Genomic DNA, 21,372 nt, shown 5'->3' on the forward strand with positions numbered 1-21,372 from the left:
CATCATCATCTGGAATCCGAAAAAATCCATTCCCATCAAATAATATCAATGCTAACCTAGGGGTGCCCTGGGTCTATTGGGTATAATATTAAGTAAATCGAACACCAATTAAGAGGAGCTCAATGTTTGAACATCTATGGGCTCTCCTAGGTTTCAATCATCATATGGAACCATCAAAGTGCCAAAAATATTCTTTGGAGGGGCAACGCCGCATCTACAAGGTAATCACTGCTCTTTAGAAGGTGCAAAACGAATTGTACATGCTATGTAGTGGAGTCATGTAATGTGCCCTCAAATGCCTCTACTCATGTGTGAAGAACCACATAGAAAAACCATCTTAGGATCAAGTGAAAGTCACCAATAATTAGTGACAATGACCATAGATGCATCATAGTGGAGCATACTTAATTTGTAAGGGCATAATAACACTTCAAACTGAGATCACCCTCAAATATCTAGATAGACCAAGTCTCATACAATTTTTCCCTACTTGTGTTATGGATGGCTATATGGTTAACCCTATTAGGTGTTTCCAGCCACTAAAGGGAAGTGGCGAGTTCTAATTCAACCCTTCATTCCGTAGGTTCTTGTGATAATAGTGGAAATCGAGGGAAAGGAATTTAGGGCAAGGTTCCATGACCATGGAACCAACTAATGGAGGTCCATCGTCCTTAGTGTATAGATGTGAGGGAGAAATAACGAAGGCATGGGTTATTAATTTCCTAGGTCTAATTTTTCCACCCCTCTAGTGTGCTTTTAACTTCTTTTTTTATAATCCTTTGAATAGGAGCATATCTTAGGTGCCTAGGATTGATTTTAATGATTTAGCATTTATTCAACCCTCAATGATTAGCCAGTTCCTCAATCATAAGGTTTGGGACATGTGAGAGGATTTTTATTATGTGATGGGTCATTTTAGATGCATCAACCTCCAAGGAAAAGTTTCCATCCTAGACTCAAGGATGAGGATAAGAGAGTGTCATTCCCAATGAACCAATGACCACAATCCAAAAAGTTTGAGATGAAATCTGAGGAGTGATGGAAAGTTGTAAGTATGTAATAACATGGACATACTACTTCAATCCAAGTCTCCCAAGAAGTTTCCCTCCTATAACCCTAAGGCCTTAGAGGAGGTCCCACTTGAGTAGAGTAAAAAAATAACCTGCCAAATTGAGAGAACAAGATTATATTCAAGATCAATCAATCATCTAGATCACACCTTAATCCATGTTAAAATTCCCAAAACATTAAGAAAAAGAGCATGATTTTAAGATGGTTAAAGTACCTGTTAAATGATGACCAAATTCCTCCAAGAGGAATGTCATATGGTGTGAGGTATATGACCAGTGCAATTGGAGGAGAATCATGGCATAATATCATGCATTAAGCAATGTAGGTTTTAAGGATGGTTGGTTATCCAAATAAGGAGACATTTTTTCTCTTATGGGGTTACCCGCATTTTGTTGGGTAAGATGGCACATTCATCATCAAGTATGAAAGAAGCCAGTGAATGTTAGGAAAACCACCTTTCTCTAATAGAAGAATCTCATGTTTATTCCCTATTTATTCAGTGTATTTAAATGAAAGACATCTCTTGTTCAAGTATCAATCGATAGTAGAAAAAAAAATCATTAGGTTACATTATAAGAAGAATTTTTTAAAGTGTACTATGAAAGCAATAATGAGGAGAAGAACTTATTGCGTGGGCTATATCATTAGAACATTCTCCTTGACTTTGAACTAGAATGGAACCAAATCCCTTTTGTTGGTGACATAGAGTTAAGTGCTTTTACATCATTCTTGCAAAATTAAGTATTTTTGAAGACTGGCCAATTCATTTCTCAATAAAATCAGAGTTGCAACCCATAAGTATGGAATGAATATTACAAGCCAAAATATGTCTTATTAAGAATTTTACATGTGCCAACAATCCATGGTAATCTAGATTCTTGGAATACATTTGACAAGCAGCCATTTCTTACTGCATATAATGGATAGGGTTCTCGAAAGATGATGATACAGGGAGTTTGTAACCAAAGGTGGGAGAATGATATAAAGGCCATGAGGATCAAAGACTTGCCTTCAACTACTTCAATCATGAGTGGAAATGCATGAGTGGGCCTCAAGTTCCATTATCCAATGACATGGATCCCTTCACCTAGCTATCAATTTGATCATATTCTAGAAGAGAAAGAGGAAGCCAAGAGTTGGAGGGAGATCGCGGCAAATTATGGATTTTATCCAGCTCACAGTTAGGCACACAAAGATTTTACCTTCAACAACCTCCATCACAGTGCCTTACATTGGGACTCAAGTGACTACTTGGTTGCATGAAGGCATGGAACCCCTTCAAGTTGGTGGGAGATCATGGGTGGCTAAAATACCATATTTTTGCACCCATAGTTTTCCTTTTTGATCACTTTTTACCATCAGATTAGCCATCCTTTTTGTCTGAACCTATGCATAAAGATATATTTTTCTTAAGTTATGATTTCACATTCATGTAATTTTAATGGATTATGCTAGTGTAATTCAAGGAAAGCTAAACCTTTTACACTTATTAAAGAAGAGGTATGTGAGAATTAGTGTAAAGTAGGTCATAGGTGTTGTCACAATTTCTCTGACACCATTTTATCTTACCCTAAAATTGGAAAAAATGTTGCAACAACAATTGAGTTTTTGCAACACTAATTATTGTTGTGACATCATTGTTGCAACACCATTTGGGTTGTTATGACACCATTTTACATTTTTGTGACACTATTCTATGATGTTGTGACATTAACAGGACTATAGATGCAACAATGACAAATGATTATTGTTGCGACACCAAAGGTTGAATATTTTTGCAACTCTGGATATAGTCACCAATAGACATGGGTGGAAAATACTACAGTGGAATCTGAAGGAAGGGATAAAATTGGAAAAACAGTCAGAAGTTAAATGTATTTTTTTGTTTTTTTGTTTTTTTAAATCTTGACGATCATCGAATATTCGATGGGAGTTCCTTTACCATCAAATTCCAATGAGAGTTCTTCTATCGTTAAATATTTGATGTTTGGTCCAACATAAAAAAAGTGTCAGGGAATCGTTGTATAATAGCCAATTCCACCATTAATGGCTTCTTTCCATTGGACAATGTCTAATTTAGGACACCTTTACATTGAGTTTAACTAATTAAAATAAATATAAGATTAATATTATAATTAAATATAATAATATTAATATATAATTAGGCTATATTAATATCAATAATATATTTATTAATATAATATAATATAATTATAATATAAATCATATGTGTGTGTGTGCGTGTGAATATCTGATAACTTTGATATAGTAGGAAGCACGAGTAGTATTTTTTGAAAGGTTGTAGGCCTATTTTGAGGTTAATTTTTGAATAAAATCATCATTGAAAGTTTGGTGATGAAAAATGTCACATAACATTCCTCAAGGAGGCTAAAGAGACATGGGATCTACGTCAGGGGCTTCGAAGGATCGAAAATGTTATTTCCCTTGTAAAAGATGCAAGGGCTTGAGTTTAAGGAGACTTCTAATAAAAATAGCTAAAATGCATTATAGAGACTATGGAAACGTTGAAGGTAGGCATCAATATCATCCATTATTAATTTATTCATTATATGTCTTTGTATTGTATATTGTTTTTGTAAATGTTTATATCTATATTATATGTTAGATTGTCTATCTTTGTATTGTAAATTGTATTGTCTTTCTATTGCAAACATTTATGTTCTTTTGGGAGATATTTGACCTATGTTGTCATCTTGATGTGGAGAAATATTATTTGATTATTATGGTTAGGGTTGATTAAGGGGTTAGGTCGAGTTAGGGGTTAATTAGTTTATGGGCTTAGGGATAAAGGGTTATTGTTTAAGGGTTTAGGGTTTAGGGGTTAAGGGCTTAGGGGTTAGGGATTTAAGGGCTTAGGGGAATGGGGTTAAGATGTTAGGGGTTAATGTATGTTTAGGGGGTTTATTAAAAAGTTTAAATTTATAAACCACAATTTATTAAAATTTTATGTTCCTAACTAATACAATGTTTTTTACTGTTCCTAACCAATACAATGTATTTCACTCATAAAAGAGCCTCTTTCTCATTTTAAGGAAAAAAGTATGGGACACAAGCCTTTCACTTGGTGTTTCAAAATGTTTTAGGTGACAATGAACTTTTTAAGCCCAAGTGATATATAAGAGTGAAGAATTCTCTATATAAAGTCTCTTTTTGTGATAAGTAAAGGGTCTCATTTATTGTAAATTGTGAGAAAACTTGAAGTAATATCAAAGCTATAATGGTTCTATGAAAATGGTAGATTAATGAAATGTTTGATAAATAATTAATGGTTTTTTTTCCAAATTTATCTTATTATCACTCATGCAATATCAAACATTCAATTTTGAATGTCCTTTGAAGTAGCCACAATGTTTTTATTCTATAGCATTCACTTACCACTAAGTACAAAAGAGTAATTTTTTGACACTTCGGTCAAATATTCAACTAAGTAGTAAAAAAGAATGAATACCACATTTTTTGTAGAAGGAGAGATTGACTTCATGCCTTAGTAAAAAATGGTTTCCTATGAAAAATGCCTTTGGTGGGTTCCCTACCACTTGCCTAAAGAAAAAATGGGATCCTATCTAATTTTCCTACATAGGTTATTGATTTCAAATTTTATAAGTGAAAACATATGATGAAAATACAAAATAAAATTCAACTAATAAGTTAGATCAACAAACACATTGTTGCCTTAATTTTTATCAGCTAACCTAGACAATATGAGACCTACCTATTTAGGAGAAATGATGCAAAAAATAGGAAATTAGGAATAAAAGGGTATAGAAAGAATAATTAGAGACAAACACAAGGCCAAACAAAAAAGAATAAGAAAGACTTTTCTTCCTCTTGTACATTAATTCTAGTCCCATATAGACACCAAATAATTTTAGTAATAACTTTCATTGTGAGAATACCTCTCATGTAAGCTTAAAAGTCCACATCCTCCTTAGAAATAATTTTTTTAATTAAAAAATTATTAAACAATATAATATAAGATCCACCCTCCATGAAAACATATGAAAGGAAATGTTTATAAATCTTAGAGAAGAAAGACTGAAGTAGGGGTTCTGAATACTACCATCTGATCGCCCTCTAGCTGGCCGAACCTGACTCGTAAGCTCATGATCTTGTCAAATAGTGTAGCCTCTCCTTCCCTGGTGGTCTAGAAGGTGTCTCAATGAGTGGCCCCTCGCCTCGGCGTGAGGGGCCTCAGTGTTTCATGGATGCGATAAATAGAATGCCATTCATCCAAGGGGCTAAGTCCTTTGCAAGCGTAGTCACCTCTTCCTTGGCAGTAGGAGAAACCCCAACCATGGTCACGCAATGGAAAGCCAGAGAAGGAAATAGTCATTGTCTTCCCAAGGCAACGATTAACCCAAAGTTCATCATCCCTAATAATTTCCTGGAGAAATCCCGTCAATATATGAAAGATCACGCCATGATCTACAAGTTTCTAAGCATTTGGCCTAAGGAGCAAGACATTTTGATGTGGATCCTATTAGGTTCCTATATCAATAGGTGTCATAATTTTGAATTGACTTTTTCTCAAGCTTGTAATATGTACATACCTTGCTTTCAACAAATAGTTTTCCTATTTAAAAAATAAAAAGAGGGTATGTCCTAAAATAATAATCAAAGGACAAAAAAGAAACAAAAGGTCAAAAAATAAAGAAAAATTGAAAAATATATATATGAACCCCAAAATAAAATAGACCCTGAAAGTGTGCAAGTCCAAATACCACTACTATTTACTTTTTCATGCAAAATAATGATTGTGTGCGGCTTGTTAAAATTCCATAATCTATGATAGTCAAATAGTGTAATCTTGATTATTTCATGTTTTAAATTTCATGTTATAGATAGAGAATAAAGTCTAGCCAAACTGTTTAATCTTGGCAGATTAGTAGATAGGTAGAGAAATAAAAATGAGCTCAACAGTTTAATCTGAGCCATTGGAAGAAAAAAGGGTTAGATTTAGATAGTTTTATTCAAATAAAAAATAAGGTAATAAAGGGTTTTCTAGCTCAAGTGAACCCATGCCAAAGAAGAAAAATGTTAGGCTAAGAAAGGGTAAGAAAGGGTAAGTAGAAGAAAACTTGCAGAATGGACCATGTGGTCAAAATACTAAGCACATTTTACATGTTCAAATCATAATGTGCAGGTACATTCATCAAAGTACAAAGCTAAGAAAAGATGAGTTTAACTAACTCCCCCTCCTTTCATAAGCTTCTCCCTCTCATGTTTATTAATTTCCTCATCATCCCGTAAAATACCCCTTTTCCCCTCCATTTTTACCCTTACTTCATTATCCCATATTTTCCACTAGAAATTTCCTTTAAAATCCCTTCCCCCTTGCTAAAATCATCATTATGTTCCATAAATCCCTTTTCCCCTTTGTGAAAAGTTATTTTCCCCTTTTCTAATCAAAAAACCCATAAATCAACTTATCCTAAGTTGAAAACCCTTCCGCTTTGCAAAAACCCGCCCGATGGATCATTTAAGTTAATCCACGATTTAAAAGTTAATTAAACAAGATTAAGTGTGTTTGATTGGGCGGGCCCCTCCTTAACCATTCCCCCAATCCCCTCTGCTCATCTATTCAGCATGACCACCATCCAATCAATACCCATCTAATCCAATGGTTATTGCTCCATTTCGCGTGCATTCCATTTCTGAACTTTAACAACCTGATAGCACCCGAAATGGGCGGTTTTGCCCGGACCCAATTTCGTGACATGTCACCTTCACGGAATTTCACATCCCCTCCCAATTTTACCACCCTACACACAAAAGTGGTACGAAGAAGGGAAAAACCACCCTCTCGAAACCAGTCATTGTTCATGACCAATTTTCCCGCTTTTCCCACCTCTCATCCAATATAGCCCTGCGAACGCCATTTCTACTATTTTTTGACCATCCACACATTGAAATCTTGAGCTTTCTTGTGCACCAGAAATCTACAATCACCAATCAACTTCCAGTCGCCATCTTGCCTCCAACACTCGTCCAGAGCCAACACCTGTCATCTGTAACCTAAAACCTTGATTAAATTCACAACACCAACCTCCGGTTTCAGGTGTTCTGCAAAATACACCACATTTACCCCTTTTTAATATAAAAGTTCAAGTAATTCAAGATTGAATGAATTAAATAAGATTTCTACCCCTGAATTAATTGATTTGCACCCAGACCCTTAAAAACCCTAAAAAACCTAGACCACTAGTCAAACCTTGCGAAGTCAATTTCCAGTTTTTACCTCTATTTTCCACACAATGTCTACCCACATTTCCCTTAATGTTAAGCCCGTTTCAACCCCCCACCTTGACCAAGATCACCTACCTTTGGTTGATAAGGATTTTCAAATTAAAGATACATCTTCTGCCTCTGAAAGAATGAAGCTTCACTTCTGGAGCAAAGATAGATTTTTAAATCATGTTGATGGCATTCACCTCTAGGAGTCAAATCTACCCCTCTACTCATTCCCAAAAGTCCGCAGTCTCCCAGACATTATCCACTATTATCAGACCTGCTACATCCCTAGGCAGAGGGCTGTAGTAGCCCCCAATCAACATCTTCTCTTCACTATCACACCAAAATCCATCAATTAGATGTTACAAGTCCAACAAAGCCCAAATTTAGCTCCTTTGTCCATTGGAGGACTTCTAGAACTGCATAATTCTATTGATGAGGACAAATCTAAGCAAGTGTTCAAGAATTTCATATTTGCAGAGAAGCATACACCAAATTTTACTCCTCCATACATGGCCCCCATATTTTCACAAACTGCCAGGAATATTATCACCATGGTATATTCCATCCTTGGATACAGGATAGATGAACATGTAGATGAAGTTACTTTTGCATTCCTGTCCCTTTTTACCCTTGGTAAACCTCATGCCATCAAGTTTGATTATGCTCAGTTCATTGTAGACAAAATGCATGAACAACTCATCAGATTGCCCACTGAAAGAGTGTTTAAATTACCTGTAGTATTGTATTATTTGTTTTTGTACTACGAAACTAATAAATTCCCCATGAAGATAATAAAATGTGACAGTAGAGGAAAAGAGAGGTATGTGCTCTATTGGACACCTATTGTCCAGAAATATTCCATTGTCTCTGATTATAAGGTCTTCATAGATTCCTTTGTACACGCAGTGATGAATATGCTGACAGGGACTGTGCAACCTAGGATTAGTCCTCAGATCAAAAAGGTACTTCAACTAGCTAAAAATAGTAAGATAGGAGACTGGTACTTGTACCAGAATCATATGGAAATCAGAGTCTATCGCTGCCACTTGGCCCTATATAAGTTGCCAAAGTATCTTCCCTTGAGAATTTTTGCCTTGGAATATTTCAAGCAAATCATCAACTCAGATGATGTCCACTTCGTGGCTACAAAGAAGAAGACCCAATTCAAAGTCAAAAGTGAACTGGGCCCTTTGATTTGCAATAATAGGCAAGTTGGACCAGAGGCAGACAGTATGTTATAGGACTTGAAATTTACCAAGAGTTTTATGTGGCAGTATGACCCTCATGGAGTAATAAGAAAAATGAGAACCAGGGTTAAACTAGCTCCTTATGTACATTATTCAGTACCTGAAATTGAAAGATATGCCAACCAAATTGAATGGTTAGAAAACATTTTGGTAGATAAGATAGCACAATTATTGATGTTGAAAATTCTTTGTATGATTTTGAGCAACAAATTGACCTAAGTGATTTCCTGCAGGCCCCAGATCAAGGTCAAAAGATGGATGCTCCCTCTGCATTGCAAACACCTCTGAATAAGGAGAAAAACCCTAAAAACAGAGAAGAGACTTCTCGTTCCCAAATGGAAACAGTGAATGAGCAAGCAGACCCGAGGAAAAGGAGAAAACTGAATCATGTTTTTGAACAGGAGGAACACAGTGAAGCATAAAGGGCAGAGATAGAAACAGAGTCAGAACCAATGCTAGAGACAGTGCTAGACACAGCAAGTCAAAAAGGAAAAGAGGCAATCAATGAACCCACAACTTCTAACACTCAGCTGTTAGAGAGACAGAAGTCAGCAGAAGTTTCTTCCTTTGTCAGACCAGCTGACAAAGAAAGAACCATCAAAGATAGATATAAGGAGATCAAATTAAGAAATGAAAAATTGAAAGCTGAGACATATGCTCAGTATTTCAAGCATTCAGCTCCTAACCAGAGCAAACTAATGTCTGCATTTGATATTGAGGAAGGAAAGATGCAAATGTCATATATGCATCCAACAGTGCCACAACCCAAATCTTCAGCAGATTATAAGAAGGCCACATTTGAAGTGTTGGCAAAGGACATCCATCCCTTGGACCAAATAGAGTTTCACAAACAAGCTAGAGAAATGATATACTCCACCTTGATTGGTAAGGCCATGGATGGATACAGATTACAAGAGTCCTTAAATAATATAATTTCACAAATGAAGCTAGAAAAGGCCTCCTCTTAGGCCAAGGACTACAGGATTAAATTCTTAGAAGACTTGGTCATAGAAATGGGCCATGATCCTACAGATATTAAGGTAGCAGAACAATTGATCAAAAAGAAAAATGAAGATATAACAGCTTTGAAGAAGCAATTAAAACTCCCTGCTCCATTACACCCACAGACCACCAAGGTGTTAGAGAGCCAAACTAACCATGAGGAAATTCTTGACTTGGTGTTACAATTGAACACCCAGATGAAAGAAATGGAGAGAGAAATGGATAAGTTGACCAAGCAGGCCAACCTCTAGGAAGTTGTAGCCACTTTCATCCCAACAATCACCACAGCAGTACCATCTACATTGGCTAAAACATTAGCTCCTACAGCTCCATTGACCGCTGGATTGCCTGCAACAACACCTTCTACTTCAGCAACAGGGTCGACCACAACAGATTCCACAGGCGAAGAATCTAATAAGTTTGCTAAAGCAATGGAAGAGATGTCCCTCAAAGCTATTAAAATCAAGAAACTGGAAGAGAAAGTAAAGAGTCTAGAGATAGACTGTAAACTTGCTCAAATCATGAATAAAGAGGAACTGTAGCATAAGGTAGCAAGGTTAACAGAGAGGACAAAGAAACTAGGGAAAGAAATGACTCTAGGTGAGCCATTGGGACAGGCAAAAGAAAAACTTTGGACCAATATCATTGACTCTGTTAATGATATTTGGCCATCCATTCAAATAATTTTTAGTAGATTTACCTGGTTAAAGAGGCCACAGAGGCCATTCAAAAAGTTAGAACAGAGCTAGAAGGGATGCCAGAAGAGGCAACCAGAATCATTAACTTCTTAAATTCTAAGAACAAATATGAACTGAAAGAATTGAATATTGATGATAGGATAGGGACAATCCTAGAAGTAAAAAGATTCCTTACTAAAAGGAATTCGATGCACAACTTAGAAGACAAGTGTCAGACCATGTAGCTTTCCATGGATAGATTAAAGTTCAAGTTTGACACTTTGATACAGAAAGGTTTACCAAGTCCTTTGGTAATTAACTACAAATTGATGACACAGGAGGACTACGACAGGAAGCTCATGGAAGTGGCTAAAGATCAAATCAACAAGGCAACCATCCACAACACAACAAAACAGGGGTTGCCCTTTGGTAAAGTCCTTTACCAAGCCTTGGAGAACTTGTTTTACCTCCAGCATGAGGTAAAACACATGTTTGTAAATAAGCCTACATTTGCTAAGTACACAGAGGCTAATGAGGTCTTCAGAAAGTTGAAAAACATTCAGTTACCAACTGAAGAGAGATGGGAGTATCTAACTGACTTACTTTAATTCCAAGTAAGTCCAACAATTAACACAGTTTGGTAAAAACATAATGGTGAAAGTAATGGGCAGTTGTCCCAGTCAAATAGTATCAGTGAAAGAAGATAAGTCGAAGAGTATCATATGACAGCTAAAATATCAAAAAGAAATCAGATATAATAGTACCAGAAATAAATCAGTTAGAAAGGTGGCATTACCATTTTAGAATTAGGTATTTTTTCCCTAAAATAAATCCCAAGTCAGTTTGGGATATTTTGTAAATAATTCTGTATAAATACTTCATAATTCGAAGTATGTAGGGTGGATTTTACTAGACATTTCTATAGACTTTTTTATCAGAAGACCTAGAGGGTTATTGTATCATTTGTTGAGCCAACAAGCTGGATTGATAAGTAAAGATCAGATATTTCATAGAATTCATGTGTTGAGCGAACTTCAGAGAAGTATTCTCATGTGTTATCGTTATTTTTCTCAAGTTATTCATAATATTTACGCCGTAAGGCGTTTCCCTTTGAAAGGAATTGCCCCAGCCGACGCCGTGTCTTATTGTTGACCGTAGATTTATGGTGTTAGATGATTAAACAAAGTTTGATCGTTGATCGTAGGAAGCCGAACGATTAAAAACAGTTTCGTTGATCGTTGGAAGCCGAACGATTAAAAGGAGTTTCGTTGATCGTTGGAAGCCGAACGATTAAAATCAGTTTTCCTGTCATTCACCTGTTGTATTCCTTCTGCCCTTGCGAGCTGCTTAGTTTATTCCTTGTTAAGTTCATCATTTTGACCTTTTACGCGCCGTCCCATTTGCCCAATCTCAGGTTCTCGCTCACTAATTTTCGGTTCAAAGGTTTTATCAGAGCTTTCCACGGCTGTTTGCAGGGCATTTCAAGTTCTCAGGGCGGAATTCGACCTATCTGTTATCCACCAGGGTGGCATTAACTAACCCTTTACCCACATTTTTCGGATCTACAAAAAGCCTGTTTAAATTTCTGTATTTCAGGCTCTGAATTGATCACGGTAGAACAGATTCCTTCATTTTATATATTTAATCAGGCTTTACGGGGATTACTTCTGGGTTTATCGTTATTTTGTCTTAAATGCTAGTCCCCGTTATCTGGGTAAAAATACTGTATCGTTTAATTGCAATTTATGGATGGATTTGAATCATTGGCCCTTATTTCCTTTCTTTGGGTTCAGATCATTCAAGCCTTTAGTTCGCTTGACCAGGATGCCTCAAATTCAGTACTCAGATAAATACACTGATGATACTTATGAATACAGGTTTGTAACTCAAAGCTTGCGCTATTTTTTTTTGTTAAATAAAATATTTGTTTTGCTTTTTGGCTGGATGCTGGACTTTCAGATCCACTCAACGAACTGCATACTACATCTATCATTAACAACCTCCTATTGATTTAACCCTATACATACATACAATTGCAGTTGCCCTTCATTGCCACTGTAATTTGGAGCCTGGTTCTTTATTATTCAAAGAAAACACTCTACGTGTAAACTCCTTCAATGCACTGTCATTCACTTGGTAGAACATATTCTCCCATTCATGGGGTTTGATGGCCCTGTTACCAAGGCCTAGAGCTCGATCTTTGGACACAACATTCCTCGACTCTTTCCAATCCACAACATACATAGACACCCTCCTCCGAAACTTAGCCTTGAATTCACTCCAAGCCTGGTACTTGTAGTGATTGATCACTGTCCTCTGGGCCTTCACATACACTGTTCTGTATGCCTTCTTCAATTGAAAGCGGTGTATTACATTGAGCAACTTAGGAGAGGCAGCTTCCAAAAGAAGTATGGATTTGTAGTGCTTCAGCTTCCTTTCCCTGCAAGTGTACCCTTGAGTAACCCCTCTCTGCGGGTGCTCCCGAAGGCCCGAGGGTCCAAAATTTCTGCATCTCAAAGAAATTTTCCCTGTCAATGCAGCCCCGGTTTACTAAGATTTATTACTAATCGCCTCAAAGCTGCTTTTGATGCAGTATTCTTTAATGGGTACCCAATATTGGCATTGGCCTTGAGTTGCTTTAGCCACGAAGGAGAAAATACAAACTCGTCAACGTCAGTGTACATCATCCATTGACACTTCTGTTTGGCCATGAGAGCACAGTGTGAGAATCCAGATTCCTGTGTCTTGGCCCATGGCCATGGATGCCTGCTTACCTTGTAATTTTCTGACAGTAACCCTTCAACAGTTTCTGCCAGATCGTCTTCACTATTGTTATCGTACAGAAAGAAGTGTTCCACACCCAGATGAGAATGGTAGATAACCCATTCTCTTATGTATTTTTCAACATTGAACACCATGGTGCAGGCACAGAGTAGTCTCATTTTCTGTGCATTATCTTGAGTACTACTTTTGCTTGAATGATGAGATGGCGGGATTTCATAATAAGCGACGGAAGGAATGGATTTCCCATGGATTCAGAGAGTGATTTCGAAGGCAATGAGATGATAACGAACTGATTCATTGGGATGCTCGCATCTAAAGACTTCTTGTCCAGAGTGTGACCATAGTTTCAATGGTATTGTTGAATATGCAGCGTAGATATTTGGTTTCAATGTTCAGTCCTTGTCTATTGTTAATCCCTTTGGCAAATAAAACAATATCCCTCTCTGTGGCCAAGCTCTCATATACCATATAATCCCATTTGATGGGTCTGGAATGATCAAAGTAACCCAATTTTGCTGTGATGATCTCTGGTAAATCTGAGCTATAATTAGCTGTGTCCACTAGGGCAACTGATGTTGCAGACCAGTGGGTTGCAGGGGGAGGAGCCTGGCATCTGACTGCAGCTCGTGGTTGGGTAGAATATCCAAATTGTAAATACTCGATGGCATTCACTGGTGTATGGATTTGTTGCGAGAATGAACAGCTGGGGGATGATTTGTGGGATATCAGATTGGAGTTTGCAGAAGACAGGCGTACTAAGAAGAGGACTTCCTCAAGAAGAAATACAATGTCTTGGATGAAGGAACTCCTGTTAGTTACTGCCCGGTGCTCTACGTTTTTTTATCTCCCGTTTCTCACTACCTGCATACAGCAATGTCGATATAAGGCAATGTTAGAAATGATAACTATAAGAAGATAAGGAAATGATAAAATTTATAGCAATGAGTACATGTAAATAAATTTTTTATTAATGGGTTAGATTTGAGTACTCATTGCCAACTGCCAAAGTAGAAAATATTTTACTTAGTTGGAATGAGGTGTACTGTTTTTTTAAAACCCAAATTTTCCAACCAGAATGGAGTATTCCAAGAGGTGTGAGGAAAGTAAAGATAAGTAAGTGATCGAAAAGACTCCAAAATGGTGAAAGAGGTGATCAATATGCTGAGGACATGAGACTCATTCGGGGTATTGAATTATGAAGAGATCGTTGAATTTATTTTTGATAAATTCACAATTGGCTCGGCTATGGTTTCTAATGGCGTGAGCAAGAGAAGACTGAATATGAATAGTGCGGCGGTTTCGAGAGAATTCGAGTTTGATATACCCCACCGAGGACTCAAACCTGTCTAGGCCGCCTCAATCGAGCTAGATTCCGTTGGTTCTCCCGCAGACGAGCTCTTTTATAAAGGCCAGCCACTTTCCTTCCATGCCCCCCCTTCGTATTCAGATGGTAGAGAAATGAGCTCTTTTATAAAGGCCAGCTGCTTTCCTTCCATGCCCCCCCTTCGTATTCAGATGGTAGAGAAACTGGAAAAATCCGTATGCTTTGAATCTCAACAAAAAGTATTGGAGGCATACGCTGATTCAAACCGAAAATATTTGAAATAGTAACAATTTTTTTTTGGCTATTGTTGCTGTATTGAGCACATATTTGTTTTTGTAGTGAGAATATACAGGTGGGATTATTTATTTTAAATACCAAAACTTCCAGAAGCTGGAGTTGGTGATGAGATTTCCTTTTATATTGTTTATATCCTCTTAGCTGGAGTTGGTGATGAGTTCCAAGCCTGGTACTTGTAGTGATTGATCACTGTCCTCTGGGCCTTCACATACACTGTTCTGTATGCCTTCTTCAACTGAAAGCGGTGTATTACATTGAGCAACTTAGGAGAGGCAGCTTCCAAAAGAAGTATGGATTTGTAGCGCTTCAGCTTCCTTTCCCTGCAAGTGTACCCTTGAGTAACCCCTCTCTGTGGGTGCTCCCGGAGGCCCGAGGGTCCAAAATTTCTGCATCTCAAAGAAATTTGCCCTGTCAATGCAGCCCCGGTTTACTAAGATTTATTACTAATCGCCTCAGAGCTGCTTTTGATGCAGTATTCTTTAATGGGTACCCAATATTGGCATTGGCCTTGAGTTGCTTTAGCCACGAAGGAGAAAATACAAACTCGTCAACGTCAGCGTACATCATCCATTGACACTTCTGTTTGGCCATGAGAGCACAGTGTGAGAATCCAGATTCCTGTGTCTTGGCCCATGGCCATGGATGCCTGCTTACCTTGTAATTTTCTGACAGTAACCCTTCAACAGTTTCTGCCAGATCGTCTTCACTGTTATTATCGTACAGAAAGAAGTGTTCCACACCCAAATGAGAATGGTAGATAACCCATTCTCTTATGTATTTTGCAACGTTGAACACCATGGTGCAGGCACAGAGTAGTCTCATTTTCTGTGCATTATCTTGAGTACTACTTTTGCTTGAATGATGAGATGGCGGGATTTCATAATAAGCGACGGAAGGAATGGATTTCCCATGGATTCGGAGAGTGATTTCGGAGGCAATGAGCTGATAACGAACTGATTCATTGGGATGCTCGCATCTAAAGACTTCTTGTCCAGAGTGTGACCATAGTTTCAATGGTATTGTTGAATATGCAGCGTAGATATTTGGTTTCAATGTTCAGTCCTTGTCTATTGTTAATCCCTTTGGCAAATACAACAATATCCCTCTCTGTGGCCAAGCTCTCATATACCATATAATCCCATTTGATGGGTCTGGAATGATCAAAGTAACCCAATTTTGTTGTGATGATCTCTGGTAAATCTGAGCTATAATTAGCTGTGTCCACTAGGGCAACTGATGTTGCAGACCAGTGGGTTGCAGGGGGAGGAGCCTGGCATCTGACTGCAACTCGTGGTTGGGTAGAATATCCAAATTGTAAATACTCGATGGCATTCACTGGTGTATGGATTTGTTGCGAGAATGAACAGCTGGGGGATGATTTGTGGGATATCAGATTGGAGTTTGCAGAAGACAGGCGTACTAAGAAGAGGACTTCCTCAGGAAGAAATACAATGTCTTGGATGAAGTAACTCCTGTTAGTTTGATTGTTTAGCAACAGGGGAAAGCTCTTTGTGAATTTTGCAGCCTGTGGTTTATACAGATTGGGTTCTTTCTCCATTAAGCTTTCTTGCAGGCTTCCATATTGAAAAAAAGAAACATTCCTTGACCATGTCTTGGTATTAACCCGGTATGATTTAACTGCAGAGCCAAGAACAAAGTATCTATTAGCTACAAAATCCATTCTGCTATTCAACATTTTACAGACATCTATGCATCAAGCATTAATGCCCAGAAAAATGGGGCTCTGCAACAACCTTGTAAAAATGAGGGTAATAAGTTGTTTCTGGCTATCTACATCAACATATGCAGCGTAACAAAGCCACCGAAATTCAGATTTTACTTGTTCAGGATTGTACTGTATAGATCAACATTCAAGAAGATAGTAATTATATATACCTTGGAAGATGAGATCTGAGACGGTTGCGCCTGCAATGACGAAAACCAGAAAAACTAGGAGAAGAAGAAGGAACCCAGAATTTCTATTGCCGATTCTAGAGAAAACAGATCCATTTGATGCCCATAATAGTTTGTAGTCTGTAAAATCATTGTTTATTAATGATTCCTTACTATTACTTCTGCGGTTTCTGGACATTATTGATATATCTTTAACAGCAGCAACTTGCAAGGCGTCAGAGTTGTTCCGCTGCTGCACTGTACCAGAGCTTTTCTTTCAGAATGAAGTGCTACAAGAAATAACGCAACTATAAATAATACAGAGCACAGACATAGAGGGGGCCTGGAAGAAGTTGCCATTGAAAATCGATAAATTGTGCATCGACCGTGAGTAACCTGAGAAATCTGAGTGGAGCTGTGCCTGAAGTATCCAGAGACTAAAGTGCCGGAAATCTTTTTTGTTGTCTGAAGTAGAATTTTCTTTTTCCTATTTTTAACGAAAATTCAATGGTAAAATTTTGGATTTAAATTTATTTCAAATTTGATTGATAAACTGTTCTAAATATTTTACTAAAAAAATATATTAAATTTTATAATATAAGAAATATTTCAATATATAGTTTTTAGGGGTAACAATAAAATTTGGAAAGATTGAAATTAAAAGAAAAATAAATCAATACATTATCTACCTAAAATGAAGATTAAATGTCACCACGTCAACTTTATAAGCTGTGATTTTTGTTCTAGTGTCATTTTCTAAGCCAAAACCCAAAAAAGTCAATGAATTTTAAAAGGTTCTAGAATTCATCTTAATAAATTGGAAATTAATTTTAAAACAAGTTTTTAATATCTATTTTTTCATTTTTTTTATTAAAAAAACAAAATAATTAATAAATTATTCACTAATATATATTTAAAATTTATCAAAATAAATAATAAATAATGCTGAATTAAAATTGAATATAAATATAAATAAATTAAAAATATTTTTTTTCAATATTAATATAAAAAATTAAATAAAAAAATTATATTAAAAAATAGCGTTTCCCTTTGAAATGAATTGCCCTAGTCAACGCCGTGTCCTATTGTTGACCGTGGATTTGTGGTGTTAGACGATTGAACGAAGTTTGATCGTTGATCGTTGGGCAAAATGATAGTTTCATCTCTCAGATACCTAGTTTATATGGGGTTAGGTGCATTCTTCAAATATTGTAATACTTTTCATGTGTGGATTTATATGATGGGGTTAGGTTATGTTGCGCACATACAGAGGCTTGGTCATGTACTCACTTTCTGTCTTTTTCTATGGAATAGACGTATGCTTAATAATCAACACTATCAAACCGTCTTAGTGATGCCTGTCATGAATTTACATGTATTCTTAGTCGTAGAATAGGCCTTAAGCCAAGGGCAGACCCTGCATCCAATTTTGTGCTTTTCATTCTTTGTTGGACAAGCCTTTGTTTTTAGACCTGCTTGATTTCTATCAAGTGAAAATAAGAACCTCACAGTCAGTATATAAAAGGATGTAATGTCAAATATCTTAATAAAATTGAAGGAATCGTTGCCCATGATATCTGGAATTTATTAAGAAATTTGCTTTTGCCGAGCTAAAGGATCGACGACTGTTCCAATCCTGCAATCATATTTGTTAACCTCAAAATCTCCTTATAAGATGTATTCGAAATTCTCTGTCATCATGGCCCTCCACCCAAGACAACCTATTGATGTCTAGATTGAAGGTTTTCCATGAATTTATGTAGGTCCCTTTAAAGTTAGAATGCCAGGTAATTAAATAAATGCAGAGAAGGAGACGATGTGTCCACGTTGTTCTTACATTGCAAATAATTTCTTGGAAGTTTGGACATATATTAAATAAATGCCCGATAACTGCTTTTGGTTAGTTACAATCAGATGCATATCAAAGTTTCTTTGAGATAATGCATATTAAAGTTTCTTTGAGATATTTATAGTTTTATCTTAGAGTGTGGGTATGCTTGATTGCTGGCTATCTAGGTGGTGAGTTGAATATCTGTAATTAGAGTTTTATTTAACCCAAATGGATTATTTTGATGATTGGGCATTATGTGTCATCTCCAGACATGTGGTTCTCCCTTCGGAAACTGCCAGATTGCTTCCCAAGAACCGACTTCTCAATGAAGTAAGCACCGCATTTTTGTTCTCAAATGCTATTTTCAATGCAAATGCATCTGTTCTGCCAACTTCCCTATGTGGTAATGAGCACCTAGTTTGTTTTCAAATGCCATTTTTAATGCAAATGCATCTGTTTTGCCAACTTCCCAATGTGTAATCAGCACCTAATTTCTTTTCAAATGCCATTTTTAATGCGACAGAGAACAAACTTACTCCAAACACTTAAGCGATAAAAGCAACACAAGGTTTCAAGTATTAAAACTGTGTTAGTGATGCCTGTCATGAATTAACATGTATTCTTAGTCGTGGAATAGGCCTTAAGCCAGGGGCAGACCCTGCATCCAATTTTGAGCTTTTCATTCTTTGTTGGACAAGCCTTTGGTTTTAGACCTGCTTGATTTTTGTCAAGTGAAAATAAGAACCTCACAGTCAGTATATAAAAGGATGTAATGTCAAATATCTTAATAAAATTGAAGGAATCATTGCCCATGATATCTGGAATTTATTAAGAAATTTGCTTTTGCCAAGCTGAAGGATCGACGACTGTTCCAATCCCGCAATCATATCTGTTAACTTCAAAATCTCCTTATAAGATGTATTCGAAATTCTTTGTCATCATGGCCCTCCACCCAAGACAACCTATTGATGTCTAGATTGAAGGTTTTCCATGAATTTATGTAGGTCCCTTTAAAGTTAGAATGCCAGGTAATTAAATAAATGCAGAGAAGGAGACGATGTGTCCACGTTGTTCTTACATTGCAAATCATTTCCTGGAAGTTTGGACATATATTAAATAAATGCCTGATCACTGCTTTTGGTCAGTTACAATCAGATGCATATCAAAGTTTCTTTGAGATATTTATAGTTTTATCTTTGAGTGTGGGTATGCTTGATTGCTGGTTGTCTAGGTGGTGAGTTGAATATCTGTAATTAGGGTTTTATTTCACCCAAATGGATTATTTTGATGATTGGGCGTTATGTGTCATCTCCTGACATGTGGTTCTCCCTCCGGACACTGCCAAATTGCTTCCCAAGAACTGACTTCTCAATGAGGTAAGCACCGCATTTTTGTTCTCAAATGCTATTTTTAATGCAAATGCATCTGTTTTGCCAACTTCCCAATGTGGTAATCAACACCTAATTTGTTTTCAAATGCCATTTTTAATGCGCTAATCTGTTTGTTTGTTTTATTTTTTATTTATTAATAATTTTAACCAAATTGATATTCTTTTTGGTCCAGAACAAATGGCGAGCCATTGGAGTTCAGCAGTCTCATGGATGGGTGCACTATGCCATTCATCGTCCTGAGCCACACATCATGTTATTCAGAAGACCTTTGAATTACCAGCAAAACCAGCAGCAACAGTCTGGGGTTCAATCTCAACCTATGGGTCTGAAAGCCCATTGAGTTCTATTGTGGGCAAAGCAAGGGCTCAATCTCAACCTATGGATCTGAAAGCCCAATGAGTTTTATTGTGGGCAAAGCGGACTGGCCTGCCTGATGTGCTCAATTTTGAATGATTGATTGGATTTTATTATATAAATAATTGAGAGAAACGAAGAATAATAATTTGTATAATTTTGATTAAGGATTTATTTTATTTTAGGCAATTTATTGACTAGGTTTAGTTTGAATGATTGAATTATTATAATATTTATTATTTTGAATCAAAATACAATTCTTTCAATTTAACATTTCTATCGGCCTCTCTTTGCACCTTTTGGGGCAATTTCTAGTTATATTAAGTTACTTGAAAAATCATTCTCCTACAATGTATTTTAGGTATCAGAGGAGGGAAACAGTTATTTCCATTGATTGAGGAATCATTTAGCCAATTTCAGTCTTGTAGAAAAGATTCGTGTTGGTTCAGCCTGGGCTCGAAACTTTTTCGTTGTCATCTAATTAATGAATGCATTAGATTGACCATAACAAAATATCCATTTTCAAAGTACACATAACTAACTATTGCAATTGTAACTCATTATCATCCACCCTTGCTTTCAACAATGTCCATTCACATGTCGCTATTCTTCTCCACTCTATGCCTTATGGCGTTTCCTTTGCAACATAAGGTGCAAATGCTAGTTAATGTGTTTCTAAATCTAAATGTTATAACTGGAATGATAATTCAGACTTTGTTTAATTACACTCTGTCTTAACAGTTATACATTTCAATGTTTTCTTTTGATATCTAAGTTAAGGAATTCTTAATTGCTCCTTGGTTTAGGTTGATTTCTTGAATATCCAAGTTAAATGATTCTTAATTTCCCTTTGATCCTGATTACCCCTTCATTCCTCTTTCATTATTTGATCTAAGAACCCTTAATTGCTCTCTCACCCCTAGTGAAACCCTTTCACCCCTCTGTTTCAAAGATCTGAAAAACACTCTGCTATCTTGCCCTTTGAACGTTCCCTTTATTGATTTAATCTAGTTTTTCTTCCTTATTGTTTGACTCCATAGCCCAATGGTCTAAAAGACATCAGTCTATCCATTTGTTTAAGTAATCCCACCATCCAATCTCAAATACAAATCAAAATCCCAAGAACAATCATAATTAGCCTAAATCAAAACAAAAAAAGTTAAATCATATAAAGAGAGCCCTCTCTGAGTTTAGGATGGCTAGAACCTATGCTCCAAAGTTGTTTAATGGTTACCTCGAAAATTTA

The 21,372-nt window shown here is 36.6% G+C and overlaps 2 pseudogenes; one reads left to right on the forward strand and one right to left on the reverse strand.

Moving 5' to 3' along the window:
* The first annotated feature begins 12,076 nt into the window (after window positions 1-12,076).
* On the forward strand, window positions 12,077-20,112 carry LOC149251816 (cyclin-dependent kinases regulatory subunit 2 pseudogene; annotated as a pseudogene).
* On the reverse strand, window positions 12,299-15,455 carry LOC149251817 (glycosyltransferase family 92 protein At1g27200-like; annotated as a pseudogene).
* Window positions 20,113-21,372: the final 1,260 nt, after the last annotated feature.

The sequence above is a fragment of the Pinus tabuliformis genome, chromosome 7 (genome assembly GCF_031772625.1).
Source record: "Pinus tabuliformis cultivar Carrire ecotype Pingquan chromosome 7, CPIR1, whole genome shotgun sequence".
Classification (NCBI taxonomy): Eukaryota; Viridiplantae; Streptophyta; class Pinopsida; order Pinales; family Pinaceae; genus Pinus; species Pinus tabuliformis.